At 45.6% G+C, this 24,803-nt stretch overlaps 1 protein-coding gene across 3 annotated transcripts in view; it reads right to left on the reverse strand.

The window, feature by feature from the left end:
- Positions 1–23,967, reverse strand: part of LRFN2 (leucine rich repeat and fibronectin type III domain containing 2) — a 579,865-nt gene extending 555,898 nt beyond the window's left edge. The window contains exon 1 of one of the 3 annotated variants that reach the window (XM_077282049.1): positions 23,079–23,967. The gene's annotated coding sequence lies outside the window, so the exon portion shown is untranslated. Of the gene's footprint in view, positions 1–22,761; positions 22,930–23,078 lie in introns of those variants that run through there. The other 2 variants (XM_077282052.1, XM_077282050.1) reach the window with 2 other exon arrangements.
- Between the last annotated feature and the right edge of the window lie 836 nt (positions 23,968–24,803).

Here is a 24,803-nt window from a genome sequence, read left to right on the forward strand (position 1 = left end):
TATAATGGCCCCTACTAGCACTCCACACAGTATGATGACCCCCACATACAGTATGCTGTCCCCTACACAAACCTCCACACTGTATAATGACCCCCACTAGCCCTCCACACAATATGACGGCCCCCACATACAGTATGATGGATCCCATATGAACCTCCACTGTCATGATTCTCAATGGCGAGAGAACATAGCCCAGCATATATGAGAACTAGCTCTTGGAAGATGGAAACTATACTGACCATGAACTAAACCTGCCGCACAACTAGAAGTGGCCGGGTAGCATGCCTACGTTTTTTTATCCCTAGATGCCCAGCGCCAGCCGGAGAACTACCTAATCCTAGCAGAGGAAAAGACAGTCCTGGCTCACCTCTAGAGAAATTTTCCCAAAAGGCAGACAGAGGCCCCCACATATATTGGCGGTGATTTTAGATGAAATGACAAACGTAGTATGAAAATAGGTTTAGCAAAATCGAGGTCCGCTTACTAGATAGCATGAAGACAGAAAGGGCACTTTCATGGTCAGCAGAAAACCCTATCAAAACACCATCCAGAAATTACTTTAAGACTCTAGCATTAACTCATAACACCAGAGTGGCAATTTCCGCTCACAAGAGCTTTCCAGACACAGTAACGAAACAGCAGCTGTGAACAGGAACAAAATGCAAAAACACACAAGGACAAAAGTCCAACTTAGCTGGGAGTTGTCTAGTAGCAGGAACATGCACAGAAAGGCTACTGATTACATTGTTGACCGGCATGAAACTGACAGAGGAGCAAGGTTATATAGCGACTCCCACATCCTGATAGGAGCAGGTGAACAGAGGGGATGATGCACACAAGTTAAATTCCACAAGTGGCCACCGGGGGAGCCCAGAATCCAATTTCACAACAGTACCCCCCCCTCAAGGAGGGGGCACCGAACCCTCACCAGAACCACCAGGGCGATCAGGATGAGCCCTATGAAAGGCACGGACAAGATCGGAGGCATGAACATCAGAGGCAGTGACCCAAGAATTATCCTCCTGACCGTATCCCTTCCATTTGACCAGATACTGGAGTTTCCGTCTGGAAACACGAGAGTCCAAGATCTTTTCCACAACGTACTCCAACTCACCCTCAACCAACACCGGAGCAGGAGGCTCAACGGAAGGCACAGCTGGTACCTCATACCTGCGCAACAATGACCGATGAAAAACATTATGAATCGAAAAGGATGCAGGGAGGTCCAAACGGAAGGACACAGGGTTAAGAATCTCCAATATCTTGTACGGGCCGATGAACCGAGGCTTAAACTTAGGAGAAGAAACCCTCATAGGGACAAAACGAGAAGACAACCACACCAAGTCCCCAACACAAAGCCGAGGACCAACACGACGACGGCGGTTGGCAAAAAGCTGAGTCTTCTCCTGGGACAACTTCAAATTGTCCACCACCTGCCCCCAAATCTGATGCAACCTCTCCACCACAGCATCCACTCCAGGACAATCCGAAGATTCCACTTGACCGGAGGAAAATCGAGGATGAAACCCCGAATTACAGAAAAACGGGGACACCAAGGTGGCAGAGCTGGCCCGATTATTGAGGGCGAACTCCGCCAAAGGCAAAAAAGCAACCCAATCATCCTGATCCGCAGACACAAAACACCTCAAATATGTCTCCAAGGTCTGATTAGTCCGCTCGGTCTGGCCATTAGTCTGAGGATGGAAAGCAGACGAAAAAGACAAATCTATGCCCATCCTAGCACAGAATGCCCGCCAAAATCTAGACACGAATTGGGTCCCTCTGTCAGAAACGATATTCTCCGGAATACCATGCAAACGAACAACATTTTGAAAAAACAGAGGAACCAACTCGGAAGAAGAAGGCAACTTAGGCAAGGGAACCAGATGGACCATCTTAGAGAAACGGTCACACACCACCCAGATGACAGACATCTTCTGAGAAACAGGCAGATCCGAAATAAAATCCATCGAGATGTGCGTCCAAGGCCTCTTCGGGATAGGCAAGGGTAACAACAATCCACTAGCCCGAGAACAACAAGGCTTGGCCCGAGCACAAACGTCACAAGACTGCACAAAGCCTCGCACATCTCGTGACAGGGAAGGCCACCAGAAGGACCTTGCCACCAAATCCCTGGTACCAAAGATTCCAGGATGACCTGCCAACGCAGAAGAATGAACCTCAGAGATGACTCTACTGGTCCAATCATCAGGAACAAACAGTCTACCAGGTGGGCAACGATCAGGTCTATCCGCCTGAAACTCCTGCAAGGCCCGCCGCAGGTCTGGAGAAACGGCAGACAATATCACTCCATCTTTAAGGATACCTGTGGGCTCAGAATTACCAGGGGAGTCAGGCTCAAAACTCCTAGAAAGGGCATCCGCCTTAACATTCTTAGAACCCGGTAGGTAAGACACCACAAAATTAAACCAAGAGAAAAACAACGACCAGCGCGCTTGTCTAGGATTCAGGCGCCTGGCAGACTCAAGGTAAATTAAATTTTTGTGGTCAGTCAATACCACCACCTGATGTCTGGCCCCCTCAAGCCAGTGACGCCACTCCTCAAAAGCCCACTTCATGGCCAAAAGCTCCCAATTCCCAATATCATAATTCCGCTCGGCGGGCGAAAATTTACGGGAAAAAAAAGCACAAGGTCTCATCACGGAGCAGTCGGAACTTCTCTGCGACAACACCGCCCCAGCTCCGATTTCAGAAGCGTCGACCTCAACCTGAAAAGGAAGAGCAACATCAGGCTGACGCAAAACTGGGGCGGAAGAAAAGCGGCGCTTGAGCTCCCGAAAGGCCTCCACAGCATCAGGGGACCAATCAGCAACATCAGCACCCTTCTTAGTCAAATCAGTCAATGGCTTTACAACATCAGAAAAACCAGCAATAAATCGACGATAAAAGTTAGCAAAGCCCAAAAATTTCTGAAGACTCTTAAGAGAAGAGGGTTGCGTCCAATCACCAATAGCCTGAACCTTGACAGGATCCATCTCGATGGAAGAGGGGGAAAAAATGTATCCCAAGAAGGAAATCTTCTGAACCCCAAAAACACACTTAGAACCCTTCACACACAAGGAATTAGACCGCAAAACCTGAAAAACCCTCCTGACCTGCTGGACATGAGAGTCCCAGTCATCCGAAAAAATCAGAATATCATCCAGATACACAATCATAAATTTATCCAAATAATCGCGGAAAATGTCATGCATAAAGGACTGGAAGACTGAAGGGGCATTTGAAAGACCAAAAGGCATCACCAAATACTCAAAATGGCCCTCGGGCGTATTAAATGCGGTTTTCCACTCATCCCCCTGCTTGATTCGCACCAAATTATACGCCCCACGGAGATCAATCTTAGAGAACCACTTGGCCCCCTTTATACGAGCAAACAAATCAGTAAGCAGTGGTAACGGATATTGATATTTAACCGTGATTTTATTCAAAAGTCGATAATCAATACACGGCCTCAAAGAGCCGTCTTTCTTAGACACAAAGAAAAAACCGGCTCCTAAGGGAGATGACGAAGGACGAATATGTCCCTTTTCCAAGGACTCCTTTATATATTCTCGCATAGCAGCGTGTTCAGGCACAGACAGATTAAATAAACGACCCTTAGGGTATTTACTACCCGGGATCAAGTCTATGGCACAATCGCACTCCCGGTGCGGAGGTAGTGAACCAACCTTGGGTTCTTCAAAAACGTCACGAAAGTCAGACAAGAATTCAGGAATCTCAGAGGGAATAGATGATGAAATGGAAACCAAAGGTACGTCCCCATGAGTTCCTTTACATCCCCAGCTTAACACAGACATAGCTCTCCAGTCGAGGACTGGGTTATGAGATTGCAGCCATGGCAATCCCAGCACCAAAACATCATGTAGATTATACAGCACCAGAAAGCGAATAACCTCCTGGTGATCCGGATTAACACGCATAGTCACTTGTGTCCAGTATTGTGGTTTATTACTACCAATGGGGTGGAGTCAATCCCTTTCAGAGGTATCGGAGCCTCCAATGGCTCCAAATCATACCCACAGCGTTTGGCAAAGGACCAATCCATAAGACTCAAAGCAGCGCCAGAGTCGACATAGGCGTCCGCGGTAATAGATGACAAAGAACAAATCAGGGTCACAGATAGAATAAACTTAGACTGTAAAGTGCTAATTGAAACAGACTTGTCAGGCTTCTTAGTACGCTTAAAGCATGCTGATATAACATGAGTTGAATCACCACAATAGAAGCACAACCCATTTTTTCGTCTAAAATTCTGCCGCTCGCTTCTGGACAGAATTCTATCACATTGCATATTTTCTGGCGTTTTCTCAGTAGACACCGCCAAATGGTGCACAGGTTTGCGCTCCCGCAGACGCCTATCGATCTGAATAGCCATCGTCATGGACTCATTCAGACTCGCAGGCACAGGGAACCCCACCATAACATCCTTAATGGCATCAGAGAGACCTTCTCTGAAAATCGCCGCCAGGGCGCACTCATTCCACTGAGTAAGCACAGACCATTTGCGGAATTTTTGGCAGTATATTTCAGCTTCATCTTGCCCCTGAGACAAGGACATCAAGGCCTTTTCCGCCTGAAGCTCTAAATGAGGTTCCTCATAAAGCAACCCCAAGGCCAGAAAAAACGCATCCACATTGAGCAACGCAGGATCCCCTGGTGCCAATGCAAAAGCCCAGTCTTGAGGGTCGCCCCGGAGCAAGGAAATTACAATCCTGACCTGCTGTGCAGGGTCTCCGGCAGAGCGAGACTTCAGGGACAAAAACAATTTGCAATTATTTTTAAAATTTTGAAAGTGAGATCTATTCCCCGAGAAGAATTCAGGCAAAGGAATTCTAGGCTCAGACATAGGTGCATGAACAACAAAATCTTGCAAATTTTGTACCTTTGTGGCGAGATTATTCAAACCTGTAGCTACACTCTGAAGATCCATTTGAAACAGGTGAACACAGAGCCATTCAAGGATTAGAAGGAGAGGAAGAGAGGAAGGCTGCAGTATAGGCAGACTAGCAAGTGATTCAATTAAGAGCACACTCAGAACTAGAGGGAAAAAAAAAAAAAAAAAAAAATTGTAGCAGACTTCTTTTTTCTCTCCTTTCTCAGCCAGTAATTTAACCCTTTTTTGGGCCGGTCAAACTGTCATGATTCTCAATGGCGAGAGAACATAGCCCAGCATATATGAGAACTAGCTCTTGGAAGATGGAAACTATACTGACCATGAACTAAACCTGCCGCACAACTAGAAGTGGCCGGGTAGCATGCCTACGTTTTTTTATCCCTAGATGCCCAGCGCCAGCCGGAGAACTACCTAATCCTAGCAGAGGAAAAGACAGTCCTGGCTCACCTCTAGAGAAATTTTCCCAAAAGGCAGACAGAGGCCCCCACATATATTGGCGGTGATTTTAGATGAAATGACAAACGTAGTATGAAAATAGGTTTAGCAAAATCGAGGTCCGCTTACTAGATAGCATGAAGACAGGAAGGACACTTTCATGGTCAGCAGAAAACCCTATCAAAACACCATCCAGAAATTCCTTTAAGACTCTAGCATTAACTCATAACACCAGAGTGGCAATTTCCGATCACAAGAGCTTTCCAGACACAGTAACGAAACAGCAGCTGTGAACAGGAACAAAATGCAAAAACACACAAGGACAAAAGTCCAACTTAGCTGGGAGTTGTCTAGTAGCAGGAACATGCACAGAAAGGCTACTGATTACATTGTTGACCGGCATGAAACTGACAGAGGAGCAAGGTTATATAGCGACTCCCACATCCTGATAGGAGCAGGTGAACAGAGGGGATGATGCACACAAGTTAAATTCCACAAGTGGCCACCGGGGGAGCCCAGAATCCAATTTCACAACACTCCACACTGTATAATGACCCCCACTAGCCCTCCACACAATATGACGGCCCCCACATACAGTATGATGGATCCCATATGAACCTCCACACTGTATAATGGCCACACGTGAAAAAAATGTAAATATTCACGTCTCCCTGTTCCCCCACTGCTCTGGTGTCCTCAGCATATCATCTTCATCTCTGCACTGCTCGGCACAATGGCTGCATTACAGTGACATCATCGCACCAGCAGCACTGAGACATCATATGCATAAGGAGAATTGATGGTGGAGGGAGGGTCAGCTGGTGCTCCGCTCCCTCCTCCATTATTACTTCAACTTTACCAGCAACCAGGATGCCGATATATTAGAAAGTGCAATGCCGAGCAGAATTTGGTGGCCCCGTGCCGGAGTTAGTGCCGGACCTCCCAGACTCACGGGCCCTGTAGCCATTGGCAGTACACCACTGAAGTAAATAATTCTAGCTAATGGTCAATTGTGCTGCCTTCATAAACAATCCAGTATTATTGAGACTTTGTTCTAGTGGTCAGCGGTGGTCACAGCAATCAAACATTGATGGAAAAACCAAGTCACACAGGAAATATAATAAATCCCATCGGAAGGTCAAACTAATATCATCCATGTTTGCAATGTCACTTGCAACTTTCTTTCCTATTACAACCCAACATTTCCAACATTAAAAAAGAAGTTGGATCGAAAAGATCTGAAGAGGAAAAGCACTTTCACATCACATCTGCTGCTTTATTCCAGCATCAGTCAGAACCGGACCTTTTGAACATTGCAGAAAGTCTTCAAAGCCTCAATACAAGTAACATTTTTATTTTTGCCACATTCTGTCAATCATAACCTTTCTTGGTGGCTGTTTGAGAACTTCGCCTTTCTCCCACGATTCAGCATTGTATTATTTTTAGTCTGCCCTACATTTATCAACATGACATCCGCCAGTAGAGAGATCCCGGCAGACCGCCAGCACATTGCCCCAGTATTATTCAGTCTATCATGTATTCATTTGTTGTCACTGTTTAGTGATTTCACCAGCACGATGTGTCTGATAACAGGGAGCAATAGATGTTCAGCCTGATAGATGGGATACTGAGTGCAGGTGTATGGTCTCTGCACACAGTATACACCTTGTGCACGTGTTAGGCCCGGTTAGCAGAACAGCGCCCAACCCATGTATTGTGGAGACGGTCCAAACGCAATTCCTTAGTGATATCTTATATAAGAATTTTCTGATGACAACTGAACGTATTAACAGCCATAAATGCGGCAGCCGCTCTCAGCTCCATGGATAAAATAATCACAGCTTAGTCCTCAGCTCTCGTATTGTCCTCTCCACCAGAAATGCACAGGCCCAGATTTCATTCAGTCTTGACAATGACCTTTGAGAAAACTCACAGAGCGAAACGGGATGTTGATATTTCAGATTGATTCTCTGGGTCGTCTCCTGTATATCTAGGCTGGTTACATGAACTCACAACAAGGAAAAGGGCTACAAATACAGGGGAGCGGAGGAAAAGTGTAACAATCAGGGTGCAGAAAGCAAGCAAAGCTTTAGGGGAGCAAAGCAGAAAAGTATCCATAGGAGGTACAGAGCAGGAGAGAAGCCATAGAGGAGAGAACAGGAGAGAAGCCATAGAGGTGAGAGCAGGAGAGAAGCCATAGAGGTGAGAGCAGGAGGGAAGACACAGAGGAGAGAGCAGGAGGGAAGCCATAGAGGTGAGAGCAGGAGAGAAGACATAGAGGTGAGAGCAGGAGAGAAGCCATAGAGGTGAGAGCAGGAGAGAAGCCATAGAGGTGAGAGCAGGAGAGAAGACATAGAGGAGAGAGCAGGAGAGAAGACATAGGGGAGAGAGGAGGAGGGAAGCCATAGAGGTGAGAGCAGGAGAGAAGCCATAGAGGTGAGAGCAGGAGAGAAGACATAGAGGTGAGAGCAGGAGAGAAGACATAGGGGAGAGAGGAGGAGAGAAGACATAGGGGAGAGAGCAGGAGAGAAGACATAGAGGAGAGAGCAGGAGAGAAGCCATAGGGGAGAGAGGAGGAGGGAAGCCATAGAGGTGAGAGCAGGAGAGAAGCCATAGAGGTGAGAGCAGGAGAGAAGACATAGAGGAGAGAGCAGGAGAGAAGACATAGGGGAGAGAGCAGGAGAGAAGACATAGGGGAGAGAGCAGGAGAGAAGCCATAGAGGAGGGAGCAGGAGAGAAGCCATAGGGGAGAGAGGAGGAGGGAAGCCATAGAGGTGAGAGCAGGAGAGAAGCCATAGAGGTGAGAGCAGGAGAGAAGCCATAGAGGTGAGAGCAGGAGAGAAGACATAGGGGAGAGAGCAGGAGAGAAGCCATAGGGGAGAGAGCAGGAGAGAAGCCATAGAGGTGAGAGCAGGAAAGAAGACATAGGGGAGAGAGGAGGAGGGAAGCCATAGAGGTGAGAGCAGGAGAGAAGCCATAGAGGTGAGAGCAGGAGAGAAGCCATAGAGGTGAGAGCAGGAGAGAAGCCATAGGGGAGAGAGGAGGAGGGAAGCCATAGAGGTGAGAGCAGGAGAGAAGCCATAGAGGTGAGAGCAGGAGAGAAGCCATAGAGGTGAGAGCAGGAGAGAAGACATAGGGGAGAGAGCAGGAGAGAAGCCATAGAGGTGAGAGCAGGAGAGAAGCCATAGAGGTGAGAGCAGGAGAGAAGCCATAGAGGTGAGAGCAGGAGAGAAGACATAGGGGAGAGAGCAGGAGAGAAGACATAGGGGAGAGAGCAGGAGAGAAGCCATAGAGGTGAGAGCAGGAAAGAAGACATAGGGGAGAGAGGAGGAGGGAAGCCATAGAGGTGAGAGCAGGAGAGAAGCCATAGAGGAGGGAGCAGGAGAGAAGCCATAGAGGAGAGAGCAGGAGAGAAGCCATAGAGGAGGGAGCAGGAGAGAAGCCATAGAGGAGGGAGCAGGAGAGAAGCCACAGAGGACAGCAGGAGAGAAGCCATAAAGGGGAGAGCAGGAGAGAAGCCATAGAGGAGGGAACAGGAGTGAAGCCATAGAGGAAGGAACAGGAGAGAAGCCATAGAGGTGAGAGGAGAGCAGCCATAGAGGAGAGAGCAAGAGAGAAGCCATAGAGGAGAGAACAGGAGAGAAGCCATAGAGGTGAGAGCAGGAGAGAAGCCATAGAGGAGGGAGCAGGAGAGAAGCCATAGAGGAGAGAGCAGGAGAGAAGCCATAGAGGAGAGAGCAGGAGAGATGCCTCCAGATCCCAGAATATAATAGACACAGGAAATAAGAAAAATAACATTATTAATTACCTCGAAGCAAAAACTGCAAAAGGGTCCCAGATACAGCATTAATGGCGAACTATATGCAGAGGTTACCCATGCCTTCTCTCCTGCTCCCTGCTCTATGGCTTCTCTCCTGCTCTCACCTCCATGGCTTCTCTCCTGCTCTCTCCTCTATGGCTTCTCTCCTGCTCTCACCTCCATGGCTTCTCTCTGATTTGCCGATCGCTGCCGGACAGTAATTTATATAATACAGAAAATGTTACTAAATACAATTAGTGAATTTTTGTCTATTCGGGGAGGCAGAGAAATGTTTCTGAAGTTTTTTGTATATTAAAGCTCTGAATTTGTTGCAATCCTGTAAATTATCTGCAGGTTATGGATAATAACGTTTCCACCGCTCTATGTAAGGATCTCTTGGCTCCTCGGTGCGGATCCGCCGCGCTCGTCGCTCGCGTCGCTCCATTGTCCTGATGTTGATGGCGGTGGGCGTAAGTACAGAAACTTCACCTTCGCTTTCCATTAAATTCAATCAGGAAAATACTATTATGTTTCCATTCCTCCACATGTAGCAGCAGCGGTGACACAACGCACCAGCCCTCCGATTTTTAAAGACAAACTCAAGGTTATATTTTTACAATGTAGAAAATGAACAAAAATAATGAAACTTAGGAAAACAAACCTGAATATATTCATTCTCTGTTCTGCACAAATGTGAAATCTGACATTTCTTTGTTTTTTAGACTCGTCAGGGTTTTTACAGAAAAAAAAGAAAAATTAAACATGGAAGCTAAGCTTTATAACTTTATAATCAATTTGACAAATTTCTATGATGCATTTAAAAGGGAATCTGTCACCAGAATGTCGTTTCACCATCTGGGAGCAATATGATGTAGAGGCAGAGGCGCTGATGCCAGCAGTGTGTCACTTATTGTGCTGCTTCCTTTCATTTTGATAATATCACTGTTTTATCTACTACAGATCTAGCAGCGCTGCGTATGCTCAGCTGTGTATAACCCCGCCCACATCACTGATTGGCAGCTTTCTGTGTACACGGGGCATGGGCACAAAGCTGTCAATCAATGGTGTGGGCGGGGCCACCCAGAGCGGGAGGACTACATGGCACCAAACAACTAGTCCTCTAGGGATAATTTCATGCTGATAGAAAACTCCTGATTTTACTGAATCCATAGCAAGCAGCTCGGTAAGTGACACACTGCTGGAATCAGGGTCTCTCTCCCTACATCATGCTGCTCTCAGATTACATAGCAATAACCTGCTGACAGATTCATTTTATTGTTACATAACTGGGCTTGAGAGATACGTATCAGATATCTGGGGTCCCGAATACAGGAAGAGAAGAAGATACTAAAACTATCTATCTATTATCTATTATCTATCTGTCTATCATCTATATATATCATCTATCTATTATCTTTCTATCTGTTATCTATCTATCTATCTATCTATTATCTATCTATTATTTATTATCTACCTATTATCTATCTATTATTTATAATCTATCATCTATTATTTATTATCTATCTATTATCTATTTATCATCTATCTATCTATTATCTATCTATCTATCTATATGTATCATCTATCTATTATCTATTATTTATTATCTATCTATCTATCTATTTATCATCTATCTATCTATTATCTATCTATCTATCTATCTATCTATCTATCTATCTATCTATCTATCTATCTATCTATCTATCTATTTATTATGTATCTATTATCTATCTGGCTTTTCCAGCATTGTAAGCCTATTATATAGGATATTTTGATACCTAACACACTATTTAAGAGTCAAAAGACCAAAAGCTATTGCATTTGTCAAGCAAATTGGTGGGAAAAGTTGATGTAATTCCGCGCTGCCAATAATCCAACATGCGATTGGAGACCAATAAAATATGAATGTGATTTATATTAATCAGGATAAATCACCCTCCAAAAAACTTTGGCGCCTGAAAAAAAATTGTTTTTTTTTGCAGACCTGTGGTATTGTTGCCCATACGTTTGTAAATCGCTTAAAAATGATATTTCAATTGGACATTTTTTTGTGTAATTTCTTGTTCCATCCACAACTAAGTTTTATATAATTAGATTGATATTCTGTGTTATTTTTCCTTACATACAGTGCACATACGGCAGGAAGACGTCTGGTAACAATCTGTACAATACACGCATCCTGTCTCATCTTTCTTCCTCACTGAGTAACAGCTTTTAGAGATAGATAGATAGATAGATAGATAGATAGATAGATAGATAGATAGATAGATAACATATTTCTGTGATACTCTGTCTGGAGATGTTTATGTTTTACTAGATGGTGGCCCAATTCTAACACATCGGGTATTCTAGAATATGTATGTCCACTTAGTATATTGCCCAGCCACGTAGTATATTGCCCAGCTACGTATGTCACAGGTTAAAAAATAAAAAAAAACATATACTCACCTTCCGAGGGGCCCTTGTAGTTTTGTCGCCTGTGTGCGGTGCAGGCGGCAGCTTCCGGTCCCAGGGTGTGATGACGTCGCGGTCACATGACCGTGACGTCATGGCAGGTCCTTCTGCCATACGATCCTTGCTACCGGAACCTGCCGCTTTCATGGAGCGGTCACCGGAGCGTCGCGAGGAGCGGGAAAGGCGGCGGAAGGTGAGTATATAATGATTTTTTTAAATTATTTTTAACATTAGATGTTTTTACTATTGATGCTGCATAGGCAGCATCAATAGTAAAAACTTGGTCACACAGGGTTAACAGCGGCGGTAACGGAGTGAGTTACCCGCGGCATAACGTGGTCCGTTACCACTGGCATTAACCCTGTGTGAGCGGTGACTGCGGGGAGTATGGAGCAGGCACTGACTGCAGGGGAGTAGGGAGGGACTAATCGGACTGTGGCCGTCGCTGATTGGTCGCGGGCCACGGCAGCTATGACAGGCAGCTGGCGAGACCAATCAGCGACTTGGATTCCATGACAGACAGAGGCCGTGACCAATGAATATCCATGACAGACAGAAGGACAGACAGAGACAGAAAGACAGACAGACAGACAGAAAGACGGAAGTACCCTTAGACAATTATATAGTAGATGTGTCTCTATGTAGCCACCCAGTGGTTGTGATGTGGATTGCAGCCTATTAAGGGTTATGCTAGCAAAAGGCTATCAGGTATTAGATTTATATTTAACAAAACGCAAAAAAAAAGTTACAAGTAGACGCATCTGTACTTTATGAGACATTGTAATCCCAAAAATGGCTCCCAAAACTGCTCAGTGCTGCTGTTCTTCATGTGAATCTACAAAACTCTAATTTCTTTGTGGTCACTGGACAGTTTTCGAAAAACCAGGAATATCTACGAGTATGGACTGTGGAGTCGGAGACACTGGAGCGGCTACTTTTTTCTCTTCCATTACATTGTAATATAAAATGTATCATGTGTGAAATATTTATGCCTAAATCTCCTCTGTCCTATAAATCCCGGCTCATTATCACCTTATTATGCTCCTGACCTGCAATTAAACCCAAGGTAGAAAGCTCTAATTGTCTTCTCTGCGGCCGGAAAGTGAAGAGCTCAACCAATTATCAATACAGGCTGTGCCTGGAGGAGGAGAGCATAAATGGAGGTTCTTCCTTTACCTGAAGGCTCCTCTGTCTCCTGGACTTGGATCCATTACATTTTGAGGATAGATGCTGCGGTTTTCACCTCTCCATCTTTCACCCCGGGGTTTGGTGAGATCTACAGACCCTTCCTTCCCTAATCTGGTTTCGGTAGCTTAACCTATCGCCATGCCCCCTAGGTTTGATCGATGAGTGGACTCTTCCTGGTGTGATGTCAGAGCTGTGCTGTGTGATATCAGCCAATAAGATGTCTCGGTGTTCTGCTCCTCCCCTCTCACAGCATGAGTCTCACTCACAGGACCTGCAGCTGCATCCCCCTCCTCCCTCCCTAAATTTTTTACACTATATCAGGTTCCATTCATACCAGCATTTAAACTTCTCCAGAAGAAAATACACTGAATTATTAATTTATTTTTTCGGCTTTGCTCTATTGGAAACTCAACATACCCAACAGTCAATTTTATTTGTCGGGTGGTGATTGTGGGTGATCACTTCCATTTCTCTGTTCCTGCGTTGTCTGCTGAGGTGCCCACTATACCCTCCATAGTTATACGGACGGTTATTGTCCGCTCAGATGTGCTCTGCCCCCTAATTCTGAGCCCCTCGCTGCGCCTCCGCTCACAACACATGTGTGAACAGAACCTAAGAACGTCCTGCTGTTCAATCTGCCACCTCTAAGTGTAAGAAAAGACTACGACTCATCGAATTCTAGGAAAACTCCGATCCCGGCCCAATAAATCACCCTGAATCCTGGCGTAATTGTCACATATGGGAGGTAGCGATATATCGCAGCATTTGTCTGGCGGAGACGATTCATCAATGACAATTGATCTGTGACCTCCCCTGACAACTATTCTATTGTTTACTCAGGAGATGGATGTACCGGGCTCAAATATACAGAGAAATAACCGAAAACTAAAAATATACATTGTATGCACCGCGAGATATCTGGCGACCTCACAGATGGTTGGACAGATGTAAAGAAGATTCTGGTTTTATTTAAAAAAAAAAAAATGTAATCATCGGAAAAATAACGTTCTATAAATGTCAACTAAACTCCGAGTCTCAACTCTTCATTTTCAACATCTCTGTTAACTGTCAGTGATTGAAAACAATGGAAATAAGAGCGTCCTCATTTAGGAATTTAAAAAAAAATGGTGACAGATTGAAACTTTTGTTGCCCAGTTCATCGTTTCTGTGTCATTTTTTATTGTTTTTTTGCATTGCGGTATTCGTTGATGTTTTTAGTGCCACATTCTCTAACATGGAGCAAATGGTTCTTGAATTTTGGGCAAAAAAGAAACCAAAATTCTCTTTATTTTTATCTTTAACTTCTTTTTTTTTTCAACATTTTAGTGCCAAACGTTCTCATGTTCTAATAAAACGTTGCATCATTTCGACAATTCCAGGAATATGGAAAATCACATCTATTTGGGAGCAGGTACCTACAAAAGTGGTCGTCAATATATATATTGCCATGTGGCAAGAGTACAAGGCAAGCCATTCATTTGCCATAATCAAAATCAAACAATACCTTGTGATGGAACAGTCTCCAGGAGTCACCCGCCCACCCCGACGCGCGTTTCGGTAATGGTGCCTTCCTCAAATATTTAATAAGGGTGTTGATGTTTTCTGGATCTACGACTACTTGGGTTCTTTTTAGTTTAATTCAGCTGGCAGTGCACGGTGCAATCAATGGACCTTCTAAAAGTAAGGACATGACTGGTCTACAGAGAACACCCGACTGCTTCCAAATGGTCATAAATTCACCAAGTAGGAAAATAAAACTAGAATTGGAGGATACAGAACATGGGCTCCATTCACTAAGCAGTTTTCAATAGACGTTTAGCTTAAAAAACTGTATAAAAGGAGACAATTTTTTGAGGGGCGTAACTATAAAATGGCCAAAAATGTAGCATTTTTACGCCAGTTCCGACCAACTTTTTTTTACTTTTTGAAAAGTGCGCAGTTTCACAAAAAGGAAACATGATCAAGAGCGGCTGACCAAATCATCAGAATTTACACCAGAAAAGTGACGTAAATTATGGAAGAAACAGACTCCAGTAACATTTCTTTTGGGGACGCACTGGCAGAAGAAAGATGCACCAAGTTCATTCTTCTTCATGAATTTGGAACTTCTTACTCCAGTGCTCGCTCCCCAGAGAAAGCAGTAGAAAGCGCCAATGTTGATGAATCCAGAACGTATCCTGCACAGCACGCTACTATTCCTCCTGCAGTGACACAAAGTTACGGCACTACGCGCAGCGGACGGTGATTTATCAAAGCTTGTTAGCCGGTAACGGTTAGTCGTGCCCACTCATAAAATCCCACTAGGTCGCCAACTACAACAAGTTCTACCTCTCTGCCCATTAATAAAACATGATACATTATCCACCGAGAAATACATAATCCAACTGACGACTGCGGGAGAAGAAGAAAAACGCTTCCTAGAGAAAAGGTAAGAAGTGAGCAAGTCAGTAAGGACTGGGACTTATTTTATCAATGTCAGATTTATTTATACAACTCGTCATTTCCTTACTCAAATATTATTGTTTCTTATACTTATTCAATTAAAATACTGGAGACAATCAGATTTATAAAATATGTGCTTGCAGTACTCATTTCTACCACTAGTAGTGCACTGTACACACATGCAGAATGGGGCTTTGAGCTTTGTAACAGCACACCCAATGGTCAAGGAGGGAATTGCGAGTAAAATCCTAATACTGATACAATAGCAGCTTAGGAGTAGGGACAGGGATGGGGTAGAGTCTATCCTCCGACTTCTCTTCATTATATGTGTTCTGCACTGCTAATTATGTAAAGAAAATATCAATAATATTCAGTTTCTGGCTCTCCAGCCATTCGTCCTTCAGCACTGCTGGGGTCACCCAACTGCATCCATGGTTTATTTTGCAGATGAATAGGAATCTGACTACTGCAGCCAATCACTGGCTGCAGCAAAACAGTCACATGTCCATACAGTAAAGTAAAGATGAATAGAGCAGACATAAATGAAGGAGTGCGCCACCTCTATAAATTCAGCATGGTGGCTTACAGCAGCTCTTACACAATGCCTTGGAAGCCCTAAAACCACTTACTTTCCTATTGTTCCCCTAGTGTGTCAGTCTTTACTGTAATTTTGGCATTTCATTCATGTATTCAGAACCTCGGGATAAACTATAAGCGTCTCATATGGAGAGAAATGTGAGAAGGATAAGTAGAGAACGATGAGAGAATCCATTGGAGTTGAATCAAATTCATGTTAAATTTGTCAAAACCCAAATTTTCTACAATTACATTTTCATAAACCAAGGAAGTCTCTGGCTTCAATTTTGCTTGACTCTTTTAAGGGATGTAAAGGGGTTAAAAACCATTATACTCAATGCCCCCACACTTATGCTTGTGCTGCAGCTCCTCGCCCTCTCCTCCGCTGGCTCCCTTCTTCCCTCCACCTTGGGTCTTCTCTGCCATCTTCACCGTCTGGCACTTCCAGTGCTGACTGAGCCTCCAGTGATGCCACCATGCTACATGAGACCTAATGAGGGTCTGAGGCACAAAAGAGCAAAGAAGAGTGAAGAGAGTAGAGAAAACGTAGCCAGCGGAGGAGAGAGCGGGGAGCTGCAGCACCATGGCAGGAGAGGGGTGATGAGAATGTCATTTTTTTAAATTCCTTCATTTATCATTTTCTGGGGTCAGAAGATATCTGAGAGCTTAAATGGCGGCTTTAACCAACAATTCCATTCAAGATAAATTTGCAGAAAATTGAATTTTCTAGCCGATTCTAAGCCAATCAGACAAATCGAATTTCATCAGATTCGCCCATCTCTAATCTCCAGATACAGATCACACAGATCTCTATTTAGTAACATAAGGAAATGACATCTTCTATAGTGATGAACATTTATCTTATCCGGTTGCAATCTCTTTATATTCCATTGTTACATAATAACAATAGTTAAGATTACAAAGCGATGATATTTTCAGAACACTTTTCCTTTACGGGAACGACCTTCAGCCACCAGAACAATGTGCGGATATTTTTAGACTCTTGCATTTTGCTGGTATTTTCAGGACGTCACATATTTTTTTTCTGAATCCTCGTGGAACGATCTATAGCTGTGATGGAGCTGGCGTCAGTGACCCATGTTGTGACAGGTGGTGAGATGCAGCTTCGAAGCCGCTACGCGGGAGTCACATGGGAACCCGTGATATTCTGGAGAACAATGCTGCGTGCTGGCCCACATTAGTGCACGCTCCGCTGAGTACACACCGCACAATGCCGGGCTAATAATAGCAAGAAAAAACTTCAAAAAATGAAGAATTGTAATAAACTAAAACATTAAAGATAAAGGAGGATGTGAACAATTATGGCAGAGCATTACCCCGGACTAACAGGCAGAAAATTGCAAGGAATACAGATTTCTCTTTATGCTTTTCCTGCAAGTGAGGCTTATTTTGCAAGCAAGCTCCTCGGGGGTGTCTTCTCTGTCAGTAGGGGTGTGGTTGAAACACTACAGCCAATCAGATTGCAGGGATGATCACTGGGAGGAGCTAGGGAGAAGCAAGCTAAAGTGTAGCCAAGTAGATCTGAGCAGCAGCAAATTATTCTAAAATACATTTAGGGAAGGAAAGCAGCAAATAAGATTATAGAAGCAGAAGGAGAGAAATTATAAGGTGGGAGTGGAAGAACTGGGATGTACTGGGACAATCAGTAGCCAATCAAATCCCTTGAAATATGTAGGCTGTTTGTATCAGTGGATTGTCTAGACTGGATACAATTGTGTGAGCAGGACTTGGTTAGAACTGGATTGCCGACTCTGAATGGAAATAATTACGATTCGTCTTCTTTGACCCCAGCAGCTAGATGAGCTTATCAGGATTAAAATACATAAATAATACATAAAACTGGAAAACGTGGTTAAAAGTTCACAAGTGGGGTTATGTTGCTGTTTTTAATGCGATTTTTTTAAATTAATAACATTAAAGTATTTTGCTATAATTAATTTTATAATGTTATTTAGATAATACACTTAGTGGTGGGGGCGCTGTTTAATTAGAATCTATACAAAATACTGATAGAATCTGTGGTGAAAAATGGTACTGCAAGTAATATTACTACATTAAAATACTTTGTAATTGACATGTAACATACATTCTGCACAGTCGTACACGATCTGATATATTATGGTAATAGTATAGAATTATCCTTTGGAGCGCTGTCTACTATTGGATTCAGTATTCCGGAGATATGAACCAGAGTCAATGATATTCTAATGCTGCTCTAATTTTTAGACAATGTCTAGCTCTATACCCCGTACTCACATACTGTGCTGCTCTCTCCCCCGTACTCACATACTGTGCTGCTCTCTCCCCCGTACTCACATACTGCACTGCTCTCTCCCCAGCACTCACTTACCGCGCTCTCTCCCCTGCACTCACATACTGCGCTGCTCTCTCCCCTGCACTCACATACTGCGCTGCTCTCTCCCCTGCACTCACATACTGCACTGCTCTCTCCCCAGCACTCACAAACTGTGCTGCTCTCTCCCCATGTTCACATACTGCGCTGCTCTCTCCCCAGCACTCACATACTGCGCTGCTCTCTCCCCAACACTCACATACTGCGCTGCTCTCTCACCAACACTCACATACTGCGCTGCTCTCTCACCACTCACATATTGTGCTGCTCTCTCCCCTGCACTCACATACTGCGCTGCTCTCTCCCCAGCATTTACATACTGAGCTGCTCTCTCCCCTGCACTCACATACTGTGCTGCTCTCTCCAGAGCATTTACATACTGCGCTGCTCTCTCCCCAACACTCACATACTGTGCTGCTCTCTCCCCTGTACTCAATACTGTGCTGCTCTCTCCCCAACACTCACATACTGCGCTGCTCTCTCCCCAGCACTCACATACTGCGCTGCTCTCTCCCCAGCTCTCACACACTGCACTGCTCTCTCCCCAGCACTCACATACTGCGCTGCTCTCTCCCCAGCTCTCACACACTGCACTGCTCTCTCCCCAGCACTCACATACTGCGCTGCTCTCTCCCCAGCTCTCACACACTGCACTGCTCTCTCCCCAGCTCTCACACACTGCATTGCTCTCTTCCCTGCACTCACACACTGCACTGCTCTCTCCCCAGCACTCACATACTGTGCTGCTCTCTTCCCAGCTCTCACACACTGCACTGCTCTCTCCCCAGCTCTCACACACTGCACTGCTCTCTTCCCTGCACTCACATACTGCACTGCTCTCTCCCCAGCACTCACATACTGCACTGCTCTCTCCCCAGCACTCACATACTGCATTGCTCTCTCCCCATGGTCACATACTGAGCTGCTCTCTCCCCATGGTCACATACTGCTCTGCTCTCTCCCCAGCACTCACATACTGCGCTGCTCTCTTCCCTGCACTCACATACTGCTCTGCTCTCTTCCCCTCGCTCACATACTGCGTTGCTCTCTCCCCATGGTCACATACTGCTCTGCTCTCTCCCCAGCACTCACATACTGCTCTGCTCTCACCCCCTCACTCACATACTGCGTTGCTCTCTCCCCATGGTCACATACTGCGCTGCTCTCTCCCCAGCACTCACATACTGCGCTGCTCTCTCCCCAGCTCTCACACACTGCACTGCTCTCTCCCCAGCACTCACATACTGCGCTGCTCTCTCCCCAGCTCTCACACACTGCACTGCTCTCTCCCCAGCACTCACATACTGCGCTGCTCTCTCCCCAGCTCTCACACACTGCACTGCTCTCTCCCCAGCTCTCACACACTGCATTGCTCTCTTCCCTGCACTCACACACTGCACTGCTCTCTCCCCAGCACTCACATACTGTGCTGCTCTCTTCCCAGCTCTCACACACTGCACTGCTCTCTCCCCAGCTCTCACACACTGCACTGCTCTCTTCCCTGCACTCACATACTGCACTGCTCTCTCCCCAGCACTCACATACTGCACTGCTCTCTCCCCAGCACTCACATACTGCATTGCTCTCTCCCCATGGTCACATACTGAGCTGCTCTCTCCCCATGGTCACATACTGCTCTGCTCTCTCCCCAGCACTCACATACTGCGCTGCTCTCTTCCCTGCACTCACATACTGCTCTGCTCTCTTCCCCTCGCTCACATACTGCGTTGCTCTCTCCCCATGGTCACATACTGCTCTGCTCTCTCCCCAGCACTCACATACTGCTCTGCTCTCTCCCCCTCGCTCACATACTGCGTTGCTCTCTCCCCATGGTCACATACTGCACTGCTCTCTCCCCTGCACTCACATACTGCGCTGCTCTCTCCCCTGCACTCACATACTGCTCTGCTCTCTTCCCTGCACTCACACACTGCTCTGCTTTCTCCCACTCGCTCACATACTGTGTTGCTCTCTCCCCATGGTCACATACTGAGCTGCTCTCTCCCCTATACTCACATACTGTTCTGCTCTCTCCCCAGCACTCACATACTGCTCTGCTCTCTCCCCATGGTCACATACTGCTCTGCTCTCTCCCCAGCACTCACATACTGCTCTGCTCTCTCCCCATGGTCACATACTGCTCTGCTCTCTCCCCATGGTCACATACTGCTCTGCTCTCTCCCCAGCACTCACATACTGCGCTGCTCTCTCCCCCTCGCTCACATGCTGCGCTGCTCTCTCCCCAGCACCCACATACTGCGCTGCTCCCTCCCCCCTGCGCTCTCTTCTTCCCCCAGCAGGATATATGTTTTCTCTTCCTCAATTATGGAGCTGAAATTTGGAAAGAGGTAGGAGAGTCTCCTGAAGTGAGTGTCCCTCACTGCTGAGTATTTGGTGCAGTGTAGCAGGTAGTGGATCCCATCCTCCAGGGCCTCCAAGTCACAGTGTGGGTGAAGGCTGCCTTCCCTGGGCTTGTATCTATCTATCTATCTATCTATCTATCTATCTATCTATCTGTCTATCTATGTATCTTATTATCTATCTATCTATTTTCTATCTATTATCTATGTATTATCTATTATCTATCTATTATCTATCTATGTATTATCTATCTATCTATCTATTATCTGTTATCTACCTATTATCTACCTATTATCTATCTACAGTATCTATTATTTATCTATCTGTTATCTATCTATTATCTCTATCTATTATCGTTCTATTATCTGTTATCTTTCTATCTATCTATCCTTTACGTGTGTCCTTACCCCGACCAGTCAATCACTCATGGTCTTATGACGCTTTCTCGGAGGGACTTTCACAATCTATGGAATCGATTCCTTGGAACTTGTGGCCAAATAATCCAGAATCCCACACCCGGGATCCACAATCTGGAGTATCGTTGTCCCAGATGAGTGGGGGGTGTCTCCCCCGCCCAGGACCTGACATCTATGTTTATTCTGATTCGTGTAATAAAGATTTAATCTAATTTTATTATCTCAATTAAAAAAAATGCGTAAACCATTCGCCTCCATCCTCTGCATTTCCTGAGCACTTGTTTCCATCTCATCCCCCAGCCTTCAATCCAGCATCAGTCACTAGGGGGCGTCAGTGAGAAGGATGAGCAGGTAAACATTAATATACACAGTGTCGGTGTGTGATTGCCAGGCGGCTGTCTCTAATAACCTGCTATACACTCCAAGCAAGACCTAAAGTATGGCGGGAGGATGACAAGCAAAGCCAGCAATGGCTGCAGCACCAGCAGGGGAAATGCAAACTTGTTGAACTTGGGTCATGGAGCAACTTTTGTTTTCTGCTGGGTATTGTAGTCCCACATTAAGCAAAAGCGTAAATATCCAACAGCAGCGCAGATACATGCACAACCGAGATACAATGTATATCAATACTATGTCCAAAAACTAGGAGAGCACTGGTGTAATAGGACCTGAGGTTATTGGCCAACTGCTTAAATACCAATTCCCCTCCATAATAATGTAATGCAGCCTGCACAGCACCTGAGCCTGTGTCTGCAGCTCCTCCACCCCAGGAGTCTGCACAGCTCATCCCTCCTCACTCAGGAGCTGCATTCATTATTCAGTCTGTGCACAGATAATGGAGGGGTCATCAGAATCTTCACTCTGTTTATTAAAATATTTCAATAACAGACATCAAACATTGTATCCAAATGTATCACCTAGGCTCAGACACTTCCCAAAGGCAACATTGTATCTGCTCCTTCACTGCAGGAATCAGCTGCTGTCTGCACACTGCAATCACTGAGCTCTGAGAAAACCATTACCTCCCAGTTTACCCCATCATGGCAGAGCGCTGCGAGTTCAGCCAACATGTCCATTGATACAGGGATGACAGCGCGGGAGCGTGCGGAGCGTACAGATCAGACATGTGTGGGGTCAGTGCATGTCCAGGAGCAGGGATGTGAAGGGCTGATGCCTCTCTATAGTGACTCTCTCCATGCTGCAGCCCCTGACCCCTCTTTTACCCATCTATAGCATCAGTGGACCCCCTTTATGCCATGTTCTTGACTCACTGCACCCCATATCCCCCCCTCTACCCCTCCTATCAGACAGCCAGGCGAGGACCAGTCAGCCCCCCTTACCCAACAAACTGGCTGAAGACCATGCCCTGACTGTAAATATCTCTGCCCCAGTTTCCCCATTTTGGCTTCCTTATTTTGCCGCATCTGAAATGATTAACCCCTTCTGGATCCCGGCGCATCTGTCGTTAACCCTTCCAGGTTACAGCCCCCTTGCATTGGTCAGCAGCCCACCATTAAATAGTGACTATCTATGGAAGGTAAATCCGGGGCAAGGTGCAGCTTTAGGGAATCAGTCCCCCCAAAATAAACAAACAAAAATCTTAGTTTGGATTTTTCGATTATTCTTCAATATTAGCAGAAAACATCAATATTTACAAATAATCAATGAAGGATTAAACAGCTGAAATGTGACACAACCATTACAGGGTTACAATAATGTAATGCAGGAGTGGTGAGCGTGGACCTTCATTAGATGTGTGGACCTTAAGGTCTCCGGTATGACACCTCCGATATATACTCACAGCTGAGTTTTGGTTACATGCCAGCCCCTGCCTCCTTCCACAGGTAACGCACACAATGAAGCCCCCTACAGCCATTAGAGGGTTAATAGCCGTCACCGTCTTCACCTTTATCTCTACCATAGAGCAAATCCTAAGGATCCTTGTCCCCATCCTTGTATCAACCCTTCTGCCAATGCACAATATACCCTCCAGGTAAGCCCCAGGATCAGGGGGTCCACTAGAATCCCCCCCGTCTCCGTGCAAAAAAAAAACAAAAATGCAGAATGCAAACTTCTCCAGTTGCTTATCTCCAGGTAGGAATGGGAAGAAGCTCTTACCTTGGAGAAGTGACATGTATCCTTGTGTAGGGGCAATCCAGGCTATTTACATGCCATGCATCCTGGAGGAGAGCAGCTGGAGTACAATCCAGTTCTCGAATCCAAAATTAATAAAAATTAAGATTAAAAAAAAAAAATCAAGCAGAAAATGCAAACCAGCAGCAACGACGGGAGATCCAGATAAGACCAAGGAACGTGAGCGAATCCCTAGGACTCCTAGCACAGTACAGTAGATCCAAACATTCCCTTTGATGCTTCCAGATTTTGGAGAAACCACCACCAGAAAGATAGCAAGCTCCTTTAGATGGGTCTTAGAGATGCCACCTGCATGGCGGGCACCGAGGGTCTCTGGATGGAGCAGAGATGGATGCAGACGCACAGAGGCAGGCTGGAGAAGAAGCGAGCAATGTGCTCTGATCCCCTCCGAGTGCTCTAGATGGCAGAGCCTTCCACAGCTTGGGAAAGGCGAGAAGAAAGAAAGATTCCAGCAGCCTGGGAGGGATTTCTCTCTCTCTCTCTCTTGCGATAATTCAAGGATTGCAAATATCCCAGCGCCCAGGTGCACTCAGCTTCCAGGACCCGAGCAAAAAGCAAAAAAATCCAACCCAGAAATGAGAAAAAGAAAGGACGCAAAGAGGAATTTAGGTGGAAAACGAAGGAGCGAGCGCGGAGGTAAAGCAGATTGGCTCCGTAATTCTGGGGCCGGGCACTGTCCCGATAATCCTGGGCATAATAATAGAAACTTAAGCCTGTGTAGACACCGGCTGACATGCCAAATCCTCAGATCAACACTCAACATTTGTCATAGGCTCGCATGTCACTTGGGTTCGGGATTTCGGGAGAGGAGGAGAACAAGGCGTAACGTCCCCCTTTTCTGTGACCAGGACATGGAAGATCTATGTAAGGCGCTGGAGGAGGGGAGCGGACATGGAGGGTGGGGAACGCACACAACATTGATGCCAGCATAAGGGAAAGGATTAGTCATGAAGGGTCCGGAGTTGTTCCCTCCGGTGAAGTCTGATCGTTTTCTATTCGGTCCTAATAATAATAAGAATTAACCTGACAGATACCGGGGGGTATTCACTAATGAGGGTAATGACAGAACCTATTTGGGGGTCACCCAGCTTCCCATGGTCCTGGAAGACCTGGACTCTTTAATATCTTTCACTTTGTTCTTTTCCTGCTCCAATTCTCTTCTATGTTCCAAGATTAAAGCCCTTGGGTTTAAGGGGGATCGGGGCGGCCGTGACATCAAAAGGACCCTTTGTCACATAGGAAGGCTCAATATTCTGCTACATCAGAGGTTTTCTGGATATTTTGTATTTCAGCTGAGGAGTTTAAAGGGACCTGTACTCAGCTGTCTGAGGCGTGCAACTCCTACGTTCTCGCAGATGTGTCCCCTTTTGGACTGCCGGCATCAATAAACGGTGGGAAGAGTCACCGTGAGAAGCTGAAAAGTAATCTGGGAGAAATGGTGGAAGAGGGTGAGGGAAAGGCCGATCTACTAAACGCCTTCGTCTCTACTGTATTTACAGAAGAAATTCCTATGATGGATGACATGATCAAGGAGACCAGAAATGTTCAATATTTGAGAGTTTTCTATGAGAAGCTATCCTGGAGTATCTCAATAAGAATATTTTGCTGACCCATCATCAACCTGGTCTATGAGGGATCGGTCCTGTGGAACAAGTGGCACAGTTATAGGAAACAGAGGGTGGTTAGCGA

This window comes from Ranitomeya variabilis, chromosome 2 (assembly GCF_051348905.1).
Source record: "Ranitomeya variabilis isolate aRanVar5 chromosome 2, aRanVar5.hap1, whole genome shotgun sequence".
NCBI classification, from domain to species: domain Eukaryota; kingdom Metazoa; phylum Chordata; class Amphibia; order Anura; family Dendrobatidae; genus Ranitomeya; species Ranitomeya variabilis.